Here is a 12,794-nt window from a genome sequence, read left to right as displayed (position 1 = left end):
TAGACACTCACACACAGGCTTCGGTCGTGTTAGCATTTGACTGGTGGTTAGCAAACCCTGCACTTCTGCAATCTGCTCAGCAAAAACCAGCTTACGACCAGCTTCAACTGCCTCAAGACTGATAAGGAAAGACAGTTCAAAAGTGCAGGCTACTGTGTCCATGAGGTGTCCAATTTCTCCTAATGGTTGCCAGCTATTATAAGGCTACTAGCTGTTAGGGGGGCTGCTAACTGTCACAACCGGGACCATACGCAGCTAGGCTTTGTCATGCAATGATACCAGATTACTTGCTACATGCATGGCGTGGTCAAGTGTCCTACCATGGAGGACAGAATAAGGCTGCCCTGCCCAGAAACCTTCTGCAAAGCCTTTTGGAGTACCTCCAGGAGAGCTTCATGGAGATGTCCCTGTAGGATTTCCGCTCCATCCCCAGACATGTTAACAGACTTTTACAGTAACTGTACTGGCCACGAATGTATCCCAAGTCCTCAGGGCAAATTAATCATTTTAAAACGCTTGCTTTTAAACCATGTTTTATATTTACAAAGGTACACTCATCAGAGGTCCCTTCTATGGCTTCATTGTGTGGGATAGTGGCTTGGGAGGACTGGGAAGGTAATTCCGTCAGGGTGAGAAAAAGCTCCGGGCTGTTGGGGAGAATGGAGTGCAGTGTGCTCTCTGCAAGCTCATCCTCCTCTTCCTCCTCCTCATCTTCCCCATCCACAGAATCCTCAGTCATGGCTGAGATTATCACCCCCACCTCCGAATCCACGGACAGGGGTGGGGTAGTGGTGGAGGAGCCCCCGAGAATTGCATGCAGCTCAGCATAGAACGGCATGTTTTTGGCCCTGCTCCGGACCTTCCGTTTGCTTCTTTGGTTTTCTGGTAGGCTTGTCTGAGCTTCTTAACTTTCACACAGCACTGTACTGAGTCCCTGGTGTGGCCTCTCTGCATCATGGCCTTGGAGATTTTTTCAAATGTTTTTTCATTTTGTCTTTTGGAACGGAGTTCTGTTAGCATGGAATCCTCTCCCCATACAGCGATCAGATCCAGTACCTCCCATGCGGTCCATGCTGGAGCTCTTTTTCGATTCTCAGGAGACTGCATTGTTACCTGTGCTGATGAGCTCTGCATGGTCACCTGTGCTGGTGAGCTCTCCATGCTGGCCAAACAGGAAATGAAATTCAAAAGTTCACGGGGCTTTTCCTGTCTATCTGGCCGGTGCATCCAAGTTCAGATGGCTTTCCAGAGCGGTCACAATGGTGCACTATGGGATAGCTCCCGGAGGCCAATACCGTCGAATTGCGGCCACACTAACCCTAATCCAACATGGCAATACTGATTTCAGAGTTACTCCCCTCTTTGGGGAGGATAATAGAAATCAGTTTTAAGAGCCCTTTATATCGATATAAAGGCTTCGTTGTGTGGACGGATGCAGGGTTAAATCAGTTTAACTCTGCTAAATTCGGTATAAACGAGTAGTGTAGACCAGGCTTCAGACTCCTTTGTTCACCTGTGTGGGGTAAACAACTTGGGTCACCAATTCTGGTTGGAGTTATTCCTGGAGATTTTCATCACATGTCATAATCTTGAATTCAAGATTAATCTTCAATTCCTGGAGACACTAGGCCAATCCTGAAGGGTTGGCAACCCTATAGACAACCCATCACAGTCCCCTCAAACTCCCACACACCATCAGTTGTGGGCTGTATTCTTGGAGAGGAGAATGGGGCGGGGGAGAGGAAATTGTAGTTGGGACAATCTCTGACAGCCATCCCAGTATGTGTGCCATAGATTTGCCTTCTCCCTGCCCCTTTTGCAGGCAAAGTGAGTCAATGGAGATGGGGGAGTAGGGAGAGAGTAGTCCCTGTAATCTGCCAAAAGGACTGTGATTGCGCCTGGTCCTTACATAGAAGCATGCTTAGAAAGGCTCCCTGCACTCTTTCCCTCCCACTCCCCTCTTGCACATCTATATAAGGGTCATGAAACTGGAAAAAAAACTAGTAAATGCTAAGAAATTATATTTCAAAGCTTAATCTGTGTTGCCTATACACCACATATTATTTGTTCCATGTGTTTGTATTACCTTTCTGATGCCACGCCATATTATCTAGAGCTCTGAGGTTGTCAGCTATAAGACTAAGGAAGGTCAGTACAATTAAGTGCTTAGATGAAAGACATTCAGAAAAAACTAGGAGCTGCAGAAAGGGATGTTGAGGATTACGTTTTTTCCTCCAAGATGCTCAACCAATGCTCCAGCAAAGTGCTGTAGTACAATATCTTGAGAAGGTGCCATTTTTCACATGGGAAATTATTTCTGCTTGTGTTTAGTGTACAAATTCTAGCTTGGACAACTATATATTGCCTACTCTGTATTTCCCACTCCTTTAACAGCAATGGAGAAATTATCTTTAATCATGCAGAATGGCTGCTGCTTTCCATCCTAGAGATAGAGGCATTTCAGTGCTAACTGAGCAAAAGCTCAATAGGATCCTTCTACACAAAAATGCCGCATGAATATGAAGTATTAATATGATTTTAGAAAGTTAAATTCAGACTGGCTGTGATGTCATTCACAACTCATTAAACACTTGTACAACTGTATACTTGTAAATGCTGTTTCATAACAGCAATACATCTCTATGTGCTCTGTACTTCCAGTGATTACAGAGCTACTTTGGTGCTAATGTCACTTGAACTTCAACTTTCTGCCTTTCAAGCCACTCAGAATCATAAAACTACTGTCCAGATATGTGGTTTCTCTTATTACTTAATTACAGATCATACCTGGAGAGGGACATCTGGTTCCATTTCAATGTCTGGAATTTTTTTTCAGACCACAGAGTAAATTTCTTTGTCAATGATGTAATCAAAAACTGTTCCTTGGGAAGGAAATTTTATTGTTCTTATTTCTTTGATCCACCACCTGCTAAACTCTGTGTGGTGATCAATTAGCTGAAAAAAACAAAACAAAGGAAGACAAAAAATAGTAAGAGATATGGCTAGTCCTTATATATTTCTACTTTACAATAGCAATAGAGAGAGGTATCTCAAATGGTTCCTGGGCTCATCTCCACATCCAGTGCTTTACCAATACTTCCCAAAAACTCATCTGAACCACTATCCTCTGGAAATTGGCTAACAACACTCATGAGATCAGCCTTTTTTTTATTTTGAAGTCTCCTGTGTGTCCTGCTTTCAGCTATAGTAGAAATTCTGCAAGACTATAGCTTTTTTCATAATATTTTATCATTTATAGTTTCAAACAAAAATCCCAAAGTGCAGAATTATAGCAAACAAACAAAGGAAGACTGGATGGCTTATCAGGTTGGTGCCTGCATGTGAACCCTTTCATTCCTTGGTTGCTGGTTCAAATTTAGTTCCACTCACTATTGTGTCCCATGTTACAAGAGAGTTCCTTAAATTAAAGAACTAAGACTTGATGCCAAGGTACATAAGCTATGAAATTTTATATCACTTATTAAACTCTCAAATCTGGCCTCAGCATGCTCTAGACTCATTGAACAAAATGGATGTAATATCTCCTTTGGTTATTTGAAAGGCCTGCTGAGGAATCTGAAGTAAATATCCCCCAAATGATAGTTAGTTGTAACTAAAAGCTGTTAACATCTGACAGCTATTGGTTGGTCTGTGGCATGAGAAATGAGTTGGTCAGTGCAGGCCAGTTCTCAGTGGTCAGGTCTAAACACCACAAAACATGTGATCACAGCTGGCACTCAGCAAAGAGGGCACTGAGCTGTGGGGAGAATTGAAGGGTCTACGTAGGATGGTGTGCCCATTGGAGAAGAAATGCAGATGAGGAAAGGGAGCTATTATCAGATTAAAGTTACTTTTCAGTGTATAATGTAGGTTTAATATTTATTGTAATGCTGGCTAAATGAAACAAACATAGCAAATAGACACCATTTATTTCATTGTTAAGATGTACACAAGAGATTCAGTCTCCCGCACTTATTTGTTAAATAATATGTCCCTTGTAACCAGATTGAAACCATGTCTTTGTAGCTTGCAGTCCTGAGTAATGAAATGTGCATGTGACACGAAGAACCTGTAAGGATTTCGAGAATGAAGCAATTACAGAAATATTGTATCCTTCTTTGGCTTCAGTCACTCACCTGATCCTGGAAGAGAGCTCCACTGAAAGCCCGGATGCTTGCAAATGCAAAATGTATTTCATAGAATTCACAAGGAGAGTCTGGGGAGTATTCTGGTATCAGAAGACAATCCAGTAAAAAGCACAAAGTCTACAATAAAGAAAACAGGTCAGAGGCTTTGTTAAAGTCCATGGATTTTTTGAAATTATTATTAATTTAAAATAAATAATAATTTCCCGTTCTCTTGCTCCTTTCATTGAGACATCAAAGACATCTTTACAAATATTAAACATTTACATCACCATGAGGTAATCGTGATTACTTTATAAATAGATAAACAGAAGCATCTCAGAGGCAAACAGTTGTGAATATAACTCAGGAATCCTGACACCTAGTCCTTGCACTAACCAGCAGACCACTCTTCCCCCAATAACTGTTTCAAAAATATAATACAGAAATGCTAATGATTAGGACCTATGCCACAGCTCATAGAAGTCAATAGAAGATTTCCATAGTCTTTGGATCAGGACCTATAGGAATGAACTTTTAGTATTTTATTACAAAATTAAAAATAAAATTAGGATTAATAGTTTCCGTCAAAGAAAAATACAAACATTAAATGAGTGTAAGCGATGTAACTCTTCTGTACCTGTCTGGGGTGCCTGAATCAAAAACCTGGATCCAAACACAACATAACTTTGTCATGTTCAAAAGCCTGGCCCAGATTTGAATTTTGCAGCTTGATCCTATGGCTAGTATATTATTCATAAAGATTTGTTTTTACTTCTCTCCATTCTTTTTCGCAACTAAGCCATTTGATCCAGAAAGTATTTAAAAAAAAAATCTCACTGACTTGCTCTGAAACTCACTACAGAGTGTAACACCTAGGCTTTCATATAAAAATGTCCATGAAATCATTTTTTTTTAATTTATAGAGGTTTTGGTCTAATTATCCATATGTCCCAGAAGCCTTCTCTATAGCAATTCCCATTGTTTGCCATGATCATTACTGATCGGGGTAGAACTGACCAACCGCAGGCTTCCTTGCTTCTGAACTGTGCCAGCAAGCCACTTACAACTCCAGCAGATTTTTTTAGTTCAATGAGAATTTAATAATCTGGTTTTTTTTCTTTGAGAATTTCCCTCCCCAAAAAAGGGTCATTGCTCAACATGAGGAACAAATTGCTGCCCTCACAAGAGATGGCAAAAAGTGAACTGTGCTTCTCAGAAGCAGAGAATCATCTGACAAACGGCAGCACCAGATCACAAAAATCACTGGGTTCTTTTCCTTCCCATTAAAATGCAGTACACTGTAATGACTTCTCCTGGATTCTAGAACAGAACAATGGACTTTAATTTGAAAAAGGAATGTTGTAGTTTGTTATAAATGTTCAGTCTCTCCCAAGCATTCCAGCATTTGTACAGATAGATATTTGACACACAGGACATCATTTCTTTAAGTGGTATGATCTTGGAGCCAAATCCTGCCCTGTGATGTGGGGATGTGTTAGGCAAGGAAAAGGGCAGTCAGCAGTAAAAGCCGGCTCAGAACACCACAGCCCTAAGGGGACATGGTCTGTCAGCTACGGTGCAATTAGGCTTCCTAGCCAGCTAGCCATCATGGCTGCTGTCGGCAATATGGGGAGAGCACACTGCTCCTTTCCAAAAGAATAACACTCACCGGCCTATTCCACGGGCCCTCCTGTAGTATCCTGCCCTGCGTTGACAGGATAGCTCCAGAAACATGACCAGAACCACCCCCCTTCTCTGCTCCCATCTGCTAAGGGCAGGGTTGGATCCTAAATATAGATTTAGGGCTGTTTTCTAACTACTCTTATGTGATTCAAAAAAGCAACATTCATCTTATGTTCTGCAAATAGGATGAGGTTAAGCAACAAGCATTTTAGCAAAATACTCTGAAGAACCTGGACAGGCTGACCCAATAATATTTTATGTCGGCGTTGTCTATTATTCTGTAATAGTACTGAACAAATGATATTAAAATGTCTAATTAAGAAACTGATGGCTGAAGAGAAACAATGATATTTCACAGAGAGAAAACAACTGAACATGAATGACACTAACCTGCGTGCCTTCTTCTGAAGCAACACTAGGTGACAACCTGGTATATTTCTTTCTCATTTCTATCTCTGTTAAATCTTCTGAAATGGATACTGACTCTTTAAAATATGATTTACATGGAAAACAGGCAAACTCTCCTCTTAAAGAATTCACAACCTAAGCGTGGCTGGTGATGACAGTTGAATATTAGAGGGATATGGAATGGAAAGACATAGAAATCATAGAAACGTAGGGCTAGAAGAGACCTTGAGAAGTCATCAAGTCCAGCCCACAGAGCTGAGGACCATCCCTGACGGGTGTTTGTACATCCCATTCTCAAAAACCTCCAGTGATGGGAATTCCACATGAGCTACAGTAATATGATTGCATGACAGCTTGTGTTAATCACACTTTGTATAAGTTTTACTGGGGGTCTTCTAGATAAGAAATGCGTTAAGGACAGCCTGTGCTGAAAAGCAGCTCACAGGGGAGTGGTGGTGGTGAAGTGATGGAGAGGGATAAGTTAGGTATGGTGTTGTAAAATAAGGAATGAACTCTACCATCACACTGATAGAAAGGCTTTTCTCTTCAACTACCTACTTCTGCTCTATCCTTTTTGGCTAAATCCAGCACACTGAGCCATGTGATGCTGTTTATAATGTGGATTTATGTTTGGTAATGGGGTTGAAAACATCGAAGTATTTCATTTAGGGTTGATCTCATAAATCCCAAATCCAAAAATAGGGGCTGGATAACATTTTCATCTTATTTCTTAAGTCTTCTTTGGGCTCAGGACAAGCGACACTTCTTCACTATTACTGAGAGGAAATGGCAGTAAAAGGCAGAGCTTTAAATTAGAGAAGCTTATATTGAATGGGTATGTATTAGGAATATGTACTTATACAAACTCAGCACAGGTATTGAGGGAGTCATAATTCAGTTTTGGTGCTTAAGTGTCATTGGCTATTTGGGCGATATTTATGTCTCTGATCATTCATTGGCTAGGAGTGCAAAAACGGGCAAATCTGAATTATATTAATATTAGAGAGACAGCCCTGATGTCCAAAAGTAGATCTGGTTAATATTGAGTGATAGGAGAGATCAATCAAAGGCAGGTGGAAAGCCCAAAGAGAGAGAATTTACTAATACAAATGGATAGGACTAACAAGGGACTGCCATAGAAACTCAATAAGAGATGGAGAAGATGGGACATACTTTAACATACTGTTGGCTGCAGTTTCACTCTGTAGTGGTTTGCACATTGTGTGTGTATGTGTGTGCACGAGAGCATAATTACATACTTTGGTATGTTATTAAAACAACATTAAACCTGGTTATCTAACTATTTTAGGGAAAACAGCTATTGTTATTTAGTACTCAGACTATCTGTCTATGCAATGAGACTAATCATCTGGACATTAGTCTGGGTAGTCTTAGATGGCATGCAGGAGGATTGCCCATGTACTTGCCAGCCTCTGCGCTGGAGTTGGGTTGCTGGTGGGGGATAAAGAAGGTTTATTTACACAAGAAAAAATTGCAGCATTAAATAAATGATCACTGAGCTTCAGGGTGTTGCTGAAAGGAAGAAGGAACAGTGACTTCACTGAAGGGGGCTTTTAGGCAGGGACACGTTAGTCTACTACAGGTCACACTGCTTGCATGCATTACTGCTTGCTATATCCCAGGCTCAGCTTAGACGTAGCCAATGGAAATTGACCTTTTCCACATTCCAGAGTTAGCGCCTATCATTAGTGACAGCATCATACTCCTCTATTGTTCTCTAAAACATTATAAAATCCATTAAAATAATGCCAAAGATCATATCACACAACTTGCAAATCCAGACTAAATAAATAATACAAAGAAGAATGAAAATCAGGCCTTCACATACACAGACAAATATCAGGAGTATTGCACATCCCTAAAACAAGTGATACACATTCTAAAATCCTTGGATAGATAATAGAAAGTCATAATGCAAATGCCCAACAAAGGATGAGAAGGTTGCAAATATATCTACCCTGGAAGTCAGCCAAAACCTGCAATTTCTGTGAATTCATACATGGAACATACCTGAGTGCATGTATGCTGTAGACAGTGCCCCACTCAACAGCATGACTGCAGACTGGCATATGCCAGTGTTCCATGGCACTGTACACTTTGTTTCTTGGAAGCAACATTTTCTGTTTTCCATAAGATATTTTATTATCATTATATTTAACTGCACCTGCTCTGTTAGTGATCAGTCTTTGTGCCTTGACACTTTGAACTGGAGAGGGCGGAGACTAGTTTGTGGCAGAATTAGTTAAGAGCTTCCATGAGATGAGATGAAAGAGGCCATGCACTGGTATCAGGTCTCAGAGTCACAGAGTGCCTGAAGCAGAAAGAATGTCTCAAGCACTGGGAGAATAAACACACTAGCAACAGACTTTGGTAAGGCACATATTGCACTCCCCCCAACGCCTGCCCAGTATCCACAACTGGTGCAGGTGAAGAATGGTGCCATCTTCTTTTTGATGCAAGAAATAGCTACAAAATGCTGTACATGAAACCATTGCTTCATCGTAATGAGGTTCTACCACACCAAGTGTGAAATACTCAAATGTTCTTTTAAAAATCAGAACTGATGAAAAACAGCAGAGTGAAGATTCTGTTGTTACCTGGACCATGCTGCTTTGGTGTGGAATTGGTGTGATAGTTTTTAAGTTGCACCAGACTTTCTCCAAACAACAAGGAACATATGTGACAAACAGGATGGTCAGATTTGTTCTTTCAGAGTCTGCCTTGCCAGTCTCAATCCAACTAGTTACATATCTACAGAAATAAAACTTTTTAAATTGTCAGGAGCAATGAAATGAATAAAAATAATGTTAGCTATCAAGAATTTACACTGATAGCATGAATAACTTCTATTGCTGGAAACCCTGCTCTCACATATTGGGGCAGAACTTGGCCAAGAGGGATTTACTTACTCTCCTCTGGTTTAACATGTTCAACTTCATATATTGTTAGTGAGTTATGTCCAGAAACCACAAAGTGTGACACACTCTTAACTCTCACTGACTTCCCAATGGGATTTGACAATGTTCAGCACTGTTCAGGATTGGGCATGCAATTTGCTACACTGCTTCACTTTGTTGCTAGTTCTTTTATATCAGCATTTCCTACTCAAGAGTCCAGATGGTTTTTGCTTGAGCGATTACCCCTCACACACAACTGCTGGTGAACACCTGGAGGGCTGTAACCTAGTGGAGAACTACTATCTCGACCATCACAGACTATCTGTAGGAATTTTAATCTAAGCACTGCTCTGGTAGTTGCAGTATTAGTTACGTAGTCCTGCTGAATTAGCAGCTTTCCTGCCACATCAGTGAACTGGATTTTCCAGAATTAAATCCTCATATAAGACATTAACACAGTTTTAAAAGTCTATTACCATTCAGATTACTCTGAAACCTGCCAACAGCAACCAGTCCACTACAAACGAAAGCAAAAGGTACAAGCAGGATACAATACAATTTTCATGTCTTAGCTATGAAAACTGGTCTCAAATTCAAATAAAAATGGAGCTGCCTGTGGCTCACTTTCAACCAGCTGTAAAGCTGGCAGACAATGTCATCAACCAGCAACAACTGTGTGACTTAATACATCTTTTCTGTTGTCTTTGCTATCAACGTATAGCTTTGAGTTGAGCAATATTTGTGACTGCACATTTGCATTACAGATAAAATGTGCTCTCATTTTATTTACTTGCAGAAAACCTAAGTAGGACAAATCCAGACCTGGTATAAGAAGGTGCAAGTCAACGGAATTGCATTCCCTGGCTCCAGTTATAAGCTTGGCTCAAAGTTCTTATTTCATTAACTTACAGAAATCCAGTTCTAATATTAGCTTACAGTAAAAATCACATGATGACATAAATAATTCTCTTCTTGTTGACTCCACGAAGAGTCCTCTGGCTGTGAACTATGCCCAGCTGTTGTAAATAATCCTAATAAATATCAAAGAAAGTTGTAAATAATAATATGTGGCTACAGTGCATATTTAACCAAATGGACAGTGAAGCATGGCATTATGGTTACAAAGTCAGTATGGGGGTGAATATTCAAGTCAGCATGAAAAAATGTAACCATGCAACTCCTGTTAAAGTGTCTGTGTGTATAATTCATGGACAGTGAATCCAAAAATGTTTTACATAATTAAATGATACAGAATAGCAAAAGAGTCATGTATAAATTAGAGAATATACTCACAAAATATCCTATCATGGTGAATTCAAGCCTATGCCATGTACAGAATATACACAGATAGTTACACGTTAGAGTATATCTGGGCTGAATGCATCCCTGTATTCACATGATACACAATAGTGTAATAATCTTTGTACAATATATGCCTTGTGAGGTATTATTTGAAAATTAATAACTCACCAGTCAATAATATCACAATGAAATGTGTGTTGCAACATTGCATATAAATATAAGATGAAATTAGGTCTGAAATATGTTTACCAAACAAGTCTGTATAAACCAGTTTCTCAAAGACAAGCCAGCTGTCATGAAAGGTGGTGGTCAATCACCAGTAAAGCAGCCATTCTTTTGGCAAGGATGGACGGCAGGAACAAACAGATCTGCATCTTAGCAAACTCAAGCATGAAAGCTTTTTCACCGTGAGACTGCATGACTCCAGACTCACAATGGAGTGTCCCTCAAGAAAATGCATTTCAAAGGGTGACTGAATTTCAAAAGCGAGGGGAAAAACACCTCAAGTTCTCTCCCCCTATTCATCTCTCGGTCTTTTTCACCTAAGAAAACAAAAGAAACACCTTTGGACTTTGGGAGCAGATCTTGGCCTCAGAATGTGGTCAGCAATGTTACTGGAAACATGTGGTTTAAGGTGAAGTCCCTTACTAAGTCTAGTTTGTTACATTTTAGTACTAGTGTTTTATCTTTATTTCTCTTGTAACCATTTCTGACTTTAATGCTTTATACTAGTAAGTACGCAAAAACTATCTTCTTGTATTTAAATAAACTTGCTTTATTCTTTAATCAAAACTAATCTGGTGTTGTGAACTGCGAGGATAACAGACTGTTTTATACTGATTCCCTTCGAAGGGCAATGGCCCTAAAATATCTGAAGTGACCAGGAGAGGGCTGGGCAGTGCAGTATGTGGGGGGGTGATACTTGGAGTGTGTTGGGGTCACCTTGCAAATAGCAATCATGGCTGCTAGAAGCCAGTGTTTGCTGAAGGGCTGCTGGAGTTGCTGGACCAGGGCTGTGGCTATACACAGACACTCTGGGTGTGACCTGCATGCTGGCAGGGTATTTGTGAGCAGCCCAGGTGGGAACCACAGCAGCAAAGCATTGTGAGGCACCCCAGGTTGCAGGGCAAGAGTAACACAGCCCCTCACTGGTCCAGATTGCACCCCGGAATGTCATAATACCCCCCCACACACACACAGGCCCAAATTGTGGCATTTAGCTATTAACCCCAACAGGGGAAGGTGGGAGCCACATTGACTAGTGCAAAGTTTGGGGAGGGATCATGCATCAGGGATCACACTATAGCACCATCTCCTTCCTGTATCAGCTTGAAGTGTGGGGTTGAAGAAGCAATCAAATGGATGGAGAAGATTGTTCTTCTCACCACCCATGCACCAGAAGCAGTATGGGAGATATTGTGCATCTCTTTGAGGCATGATCTTGTCAGTACTCTTCTTGATGCACTGCAGCTACACACAATCTAGCCCTTTTGAATCAGAGCATATGGGACCAGATTCTGATCTCAGTTATACTGCTGTAAATCCAGAGTAATTTCACTGGGGTAAATCTGGATGTAATTTCACTGAAGATTATGTGGCTTTGGGTCTTCTGCCTTTAATCTGTGCATGGTTTTAAATTTGCAGATATATTTCAGACAACAATTAAAGAATCTTTTGCTAAAAGACTAATCAGTAGCTATTATTAATTGATAACCATACTCACAGACTCCAGCCCAGGTCCTGTTTGTTCACACAAAGGATGCCAGCTCTGGAGACTGTAGCTGGAATTGCTGCCTGAAGATGGTTGATAGCAAACATTTAGTTGCTTTGATATTGTTAATGAAGTACATTCGTTACTTGCTAGAGTTAAAATCTAAACAGAAAATCACTTTCAGAATTCACTGTCACAATTCCATGATGTTTTAAAATGAATGTAGTATTTGCATACATAAGGCTCAAGAAGCACACTGCTTTGCTATATCAACTGCAACTGACACAAGAATATGATGTTACTTGTGAAACACTGAAGTGATTTGATAGAGACAAGGTAGATGAGGTAATTTTTTTTTATTGGATCAAGTTCTGCTGGTGTATGCTATGAGCTTTCAAGCTCCCCAGAGCTTTCCTTCAGGTCTCGGGAAGGAAGCAAAGTGTCTGAGCTAAATACAAGCTGGCACAGATTGTTAAACAGAAGAGGTAACACACGTTGAAGGCAGTTGCTTGAAATGAAATGAGCAACTGGGGGTTAGATTGTTGTACATAAAGGGTTTGAAGTGGGCAATTAAGGGCAGCAGGCAGGGTTGTGTGTTACAAATTGTTGTAATAAGCCATAAAACCAGTGTCCCTGTTAAGTTCA

General features: G+C 40.5%; 1 protein-coding gene and 1 pseudogene across 1 annotated transcript in view; one reads left to right on the top strand and one right to left on the bottom strand.

The window, feature by feature from the left end:
• The window catches only part of MAP3K20 (mitogen-activated protein kinase kinase kinase 20), a 564,831-nt gene that overhangs the window by 348,851 nt on the left and 203,186 nt on the right, over positions 1 to 12,794 (top strand). The window lies entirely within an intron of this gene.
• LOC127030193 (dynein axonemal heavy chain 11-like) overlaps positions 1 to 12,794 on the bottom strand; it is a 243,483-nt pseudogene that overhangs the window by 147,563 nt on the left and 83,126 nt on the right.

This window comes from Gopherus flavomarginatus, chromosome 10 (assembly GCF_025201925.1).
Source record: "Gopherus flavomarginatus isolate rGopFla2 chromosome 10, rGopFla2.mat.asm, whole genome shotgun sequence".
In the NCBI taxonomy this organism is placed as follows: Eukaryota; Metazoa; Chordata; order Testudines; family Testudinidae; genus Gopherus; species Gopherus flavomarginatus.
This window is presented reverse-complemented; position numbering and strand designations above follow the sequence as displayed.